Below are 6000 nucleotides of genomic sequence, written 5' to 3'. Positions count from 1 at the left end.
AAACGTTTAGCAGCCTTAAGAATGACAGCCTTAAAGACTTTATCAAAAGACCGCTCGATGTCCAGAAAAACAGTTAACGCTATTTCTTTGAACTCAATTGCATCACGTTCGAGGCAGTTATTTATGAAGCGTAGTCATGGGTAATCTCAGTATTAGTAGTAGTCCTGGGATGCGTTTCTCGCCGTACTTAACACAGGTAACACCTCCTTTGTCCCATTGCGTAGGCCCCCTTCTGCTCCTAGGCCTGACCTTCGTTTGTCCCGGAGTCGAAAATTTAAGGCTGCTGCCTGGTCCCGTTTTCTTCGAGGCAAAAAACGTACTGCCTCCCCACTTGTTCTGGACGCTTTGCATGCCCAGTACCGAGCGGCTCGTAATGCCTTTACCAACCATGTTCGTAATGCCCGTCGGAGAAATGAGGCGGACCTAACTGCTCAGATCCGTGACAACCATAAATCGTTTTGGGGTCACATTAACAGGTTCCGTTTGGCCGGTGCGCCTATTTCTGTGCTTATTAAACCTGATGGTTCTCTTACTGGCACCTTATCTGAGGCGGCAACTGTTTTAAATGACTTCTTTGCCTCCACTGTTAGTGCCAGCGGGGCTCCCTTAGTTTCTACAGTTCCCTTAGTTTCTCTTACTCCCTTGGCGTCTCCAGTTCCCTTAGTAGCTCCCGTTCCATTAGTAGCTCCCGTTCCCTTAGTTGCTCCCGTTCCCTCTGTGCTTGTGAAGCGCACTCTTACGTCCTTCTCCTGCGAGCCTTTAGATATTTACCGATTATTACGTCAGCTTATAGCTTCTAAATCCCCAGGGCCGGACGGTCTCCACCCTTTTCTGCTTCGGTCCCTTGCTAATGAGCTGTTTTTACCCTTGTACATTTGCTCTTTGTGAACTCCCACTACCTTGGAAAGAGGCCCCCATCCATAAAAAAGGTTCTAGATCTGACCCCACAACTTACCGCCCAATTAGCAATCTCAATCAGGTTCCTAAATTTTCTGAACACCTAGTCCATGACCAAATTACTTCTTTTCTGGACAATACAAATTTTTTCTCCCCCTCCCAGCACGGTTTTCTTTCCAAGCGGTCTTGCCTGACGAACCTGTTACTTGCCACTAATACCTGGTCTCGTTGGCTTGGTGTAGACATTATTTTCCTAGATTTTTCCAAGGCCTTCGATTCGATTCCGCACAACATTCTACTCGAGGCACTTCAGGTGGCTGGTATTGAGGGGCCCGCTTTGGGTTGGTTAAAGAATTACCTCGTGGACCGTAAGTAAAGGGTCGTCCTGCAAGGTCAGGCTTCAGCTTGGAGTACTGTGAACCAGGGTGTCCCACAAGGGTCGGTCTTGGGTCCCCTGCTCTTTAACATTTTAATTAATTATCTGCCTGCTGTTGTGTGTGTTGCCTTGGTTGTACTATTCGCTGATGACACAAAACTGTCTCACAAAATAAAACTACACTCCGACAATTCGGCACGCCAGGCTGACCTCGACGCGGTAGTTGCCTGGGCTAACTCTCATGGCTTATCATTCAACACAGCGAAGTGTTCGGTGCTACATCTCGGTCGTAAAAACCCAAACTATGTTTACACTATCATGGTCTCCGCTATTTCATCGACTCTTTCTGAACGTGACCTCGGTATCACATTGGATCCCAGTCTTAAATTTTCGACTCATACCCACAAAATTACTAAGCGCATATGCTCCATTGCTGGTCTTATTCGCCGCAACTTATATTTTCGATCCCCACCCCTTATTAAACAATTATATAACTCTCTGGCTGTTCCCCAATTTGGACCCCACGCCTAGTTACTGATCTCTCTTCTTTGCAGAAAGCTCAAAATAAATTTTCAAAGTTAGTCACTTGTTTGGACAAAAACCCTGCCCCTTCCAGGTTGAAAACCCTAGGATTTCAACCCATCTCCACTAGGCACAAATTCAATAATTTGTGCCTACTCCATAAGTTTTTCTATAACGGTCTCGATCTACATTTCTCTGACTTTTTCACCCTCAATTCTAAATCCACTACTCGAGGTCATACCCTAAAGCTGACCAAACCTAGGGCCAGTGTAGCAACCCGGCAAAACCATTTTTCCCACAGCGTCATTAATGACTGGAATAGCCTGTCGGATGCTATGGTCACGCAAAATTCTTACCCTGTTTTTAAAAATTTGTCACGGACCTACCTAACTGAGAAAACCTAGTGTCTCCCTATCTGTATTAGTGTATTTCGTAGTGTTTTTATTTTTTCTGTATTCCGATGCTTGGGCATAAGCCCCTGAGGCTTTCCAAGTACTTAATTAATTAAATAAATATACCCTTTTGATAGGTATACTGAGCATCAGAGAGGGCTGTAAAACTAAGAACCTCCTCTCTAATATATCTATCAACTAATTTCTCCAAGACTTTAAGGAGAAATGAAGTTAGACTGATTGGTCTAAATGCCTTAGCCTCGAGATAACTGGTTTTTCTGTGTCAGTGACTTTAGAATCTGGAAAGTGAACATCCAGCATATGTGTCAGTGTCTCCTTTCCAGAACTGAAGTAACTACCATCCTTCAACTTAATAGTATCAAGATGTTTTGTATTGGCATGTGCCATAATTTTCATTAGTTTGGTTGTAGTGGGAATATCAGAGATACTTTAACAAAAATCCCTTCAGGAAGCCTGTTTGGCTTCTCGGATGGCCTTATGATAGGAAGTGAGGGCCTGCTTACAGGCTAACAAATCACCCGACCTCTTAGCTCTATTAAAAAGCTTGCGAGTAGTTTTGCGAAGTCTAACAATCTCATTGTTCCACCAAGGAACTAACCTTGGCTGGTTGGTAGATTTTGCAGGACAGTTTTGGTGGTAGGAGTCGATTATGGACTGTTGCCTGTGATCAACAGCCATTTCGAGCTCCAGCACCAAGGGGAGCCTAGAGCCACATCCCCGTAAATGAAGATCAAGGTCTTCTCTATACCTAGGATAATTGGTTGATCTAGGATTGCGGATTTCGGTAACTAACTGGGTAGGTTTGATCAAAACAGAAAAACATATTTGCCTATGATGGTTCATTAGACACATGCCATTGTGTCACAGAGGGAAATACATTTTCTGTGCACAGAGTTAAGTCAATAACCTCACTCCTGTTACTTGTAACAAAAGTTGGTATATTGTGTTTATTAAAAATATGTAGTTTAGTCCTAACCAGATATTCCATTAAGTCATCACCGCGTTGGTTGCAGTCACTGCTGCCCCATGCAACGTGGCGAGCATTGGCATCGCACCCTATCATCCCAATGACAAGCTTCTTGCCCAGTCTCTCACAGTGGTTCACCAGATTGGCAACCTCCTGTGATGGAGGGGACAAGGCATCATAAGGAAAATAGCCAGAAGCCATCGTTAATTCGCCTTCTCCATCAGCTGACGAAGAGAAGATTTTTATGGTGGCAGTATCCCTAGATTGGTATAGTGAAAGAGGAAGAGCGTGAATGCCCCTTCGTATCAAAATACATGCCCTAGGTTTAGCAGACTTGTAGTCATAATAAACAGTACCTGCATTTTTGAGACCTAGGATTCTTCCATTATAGATCCAAGGCTACTGTATGTGGGCCACGTCTAAACCTTTCACAACAAACCTACGACAGAGGACTGCCGAGGCTGCCTTACAGTGATGCAGGTTGATCTCTATCACCTTCATGTCCAATCACAGTTGTCGGTGTTGGTGCTGGGCTACTTGCCGGCTAAAGGGGTGGATACAGGACTGACCCTACCCCATCACCAGCTGAACCATATGCATCTTCACCTAATGCCTCTGTGGGTTGGACAGACCCTTCTTTGTCGGTGGAGGTGTTTTCCACCACCGTGATGTCGGAAATGCCCGACATGGAGCCCAGGGTGATATCACCCAGTTCTCCTGCCAGATCAAAGTCCAACATCTCAATAGCAGAGTCATCTTCCACCGCTTCAGGCTGGTCTGGGGTGTTAAGATTTTTGAGGACTTTAAAAGTGCCCCTATCCACCCCTGTGTAGGCAGAAAATCCTGCCTCCTTTAAAACTGCGACTGAATCTTCATCCATCTGGAAAATTCATCGAATGAAGTTCTTGTCGCAGATAGAGGTGACCACTTTCCAACGGATCGTAATGAGTTTGGTGTTATAGAGGTGCAGCCTCTTTAGAAGGACTTATGGATTCTTCATCCAGACATCTTTAGTCCTGAAGGCGACCTTGACCGGTTTCGGTAGTTCACTAGCCTTTATTACTAAAAGTTTCGTTCCCTCCAAAACACAGTCATTCTGGTCAAAGGCCTTCCTTAACCACTCCCCGGTTGGGGCATCCCCACAGAGGTATGTGATGGCACCTCCGGCAAAGTGGAAATTCCTGATGAGAGGAAGAGGTTCACCCGAAGGTGTCCCATTAACTTTCTCCAGAATCCCACACTGGACGGCGCCCATCTCCTCCTCTGTGATAAGGTTGTTCGGAAGCCATCTTAAGCAACCCTACTGCGTCACTATAGGACATAGGAGTTGGAAGCTCCTTAGCCTTTGGGCCGCAGATTGAGAAGACCCAGGCAAGGGATTGGTATCCTCCGACCTGAGTCTCTTGAGTGAAGGGGTTTCTTTGTCACCCGAGGATGACTGAACCTCCTTCTTAGTGAGCCTTGCAGTCTTGCGGCGTACATTGCGTATCGACGTTTTTGTGGGTTGGGTAACATCCGAAGATAACCCAGACTCTCGATCAAGCCGGGTACTGCTGGAAGCAGACCCTTGCTCATTCTCTCCACCGAGCCGGGTACTCATTTGTTTGGTTTTGTTTTTGTTTTTTAGAATTCATAAATGATCCCACGAGTATGGAGGAAAGTAAGAGGTCACTACCCGGTAGTCCTCCCGGGTGGAAGGCTAATTACAACGGGGTTTCACCTGGTTCCCCGAGGGGATCGTTAGTGATACCGCATTTTTGCCTCCCCGGTACCATTCAGCCCTCAGCACGTTACCTTACACCTTGGCTTAAGGAAGAAGCAGAGCCTTAGTTGGCCAGCATGAAGGGTTAATCCTCCACCTGTTATTCCTTTCCACCACGAAGAGGTACAAGGTTGCAGTTTATGGAAGGGAACCAAGCACTTAGACCAGAGGTCCATTGTGCAGCCCCAGCCTTTTAAACCTTGAAAAGCCTAGTCTCAGAAATGAAGCACAAGATCTGCTTCGCCGAGATATCAGAACTATCTGTCGTTTCCAACTTGGTCATACCAAGATGCTCAAACCATTGGGCCGCATAAAAATAGTAGTAGTATATTTAGACTTTAACCTTATGTAAATTCCTATTGTATTTGTTTTTTTTATCGCGACGACGTTAACAGATAAGCGAACTACACATACAGGGTGTCCACTAAAAAATGAACCAGTGTGAGTATCTCAAAATCTGTTTTAGGTACGATTTTGAAATTTGAAGATGTAGGGGGAAACTTACTGTGAAAATGTCGATGTTTTTCAAGTTTGGAAAATTGGATGACCTTGAAGACGTGGCTTAAGCTGATTCAGTTTCAAGTTATTTATCATGGTCATTTTTGAATGTCTTTGAAGACATGGTTCAAAACTACTTTGACGAGAAAGTGGTGATTAGCAAATTTCCTATTGAAACCTAGTTTCTAAACCCAATGGATCGTAAGATAATGTTTTCACACCTTAAACCACGTCTTCAAGGTCATCCAATTTTACATACTTGAAAAACTCCCACCATAATGAGTTTGTCTAGCAAATTTCGATCTAACACGAATTGGTTTCGAGTTATGTGCGTTTTCTTTCAATTTTCATTTTAACGACCTTTGTGATTTTGAAAAACAGTTCCTCGACTTCCTATTGGTCAAATTCGATCAAATCAAAGCTAATTAGACCTACAATGTCTACACTTTTCTAATTGGAACCAACTTTCTAACACTTACGGTTCTCGCGTTAGTTTTTGGATGACCTTGAGGACATGATTCAAAGTCATTGAAATTCTCGAACTAAAGACCCTCCTTCCTGATGA

The sequence above is a fragment of the Leiobunum rupestre genome, chromosome 8, assembly GCF_980474605.1.
Source record: "Leiobunum rupestre chromosome 8, qqLeiRupe1.1.hap1, whole genome shotgun sequence".
NCBI classification, from domain to species: Eukaryota; Metazoa; Arthropoda; class Arachnida; order Opiliones; family Sclerosomatidae; genus Leiobunum; species Leiobunum rupestre.
This window is presented reverse-complemented; position numbering follows the sequence as displayed.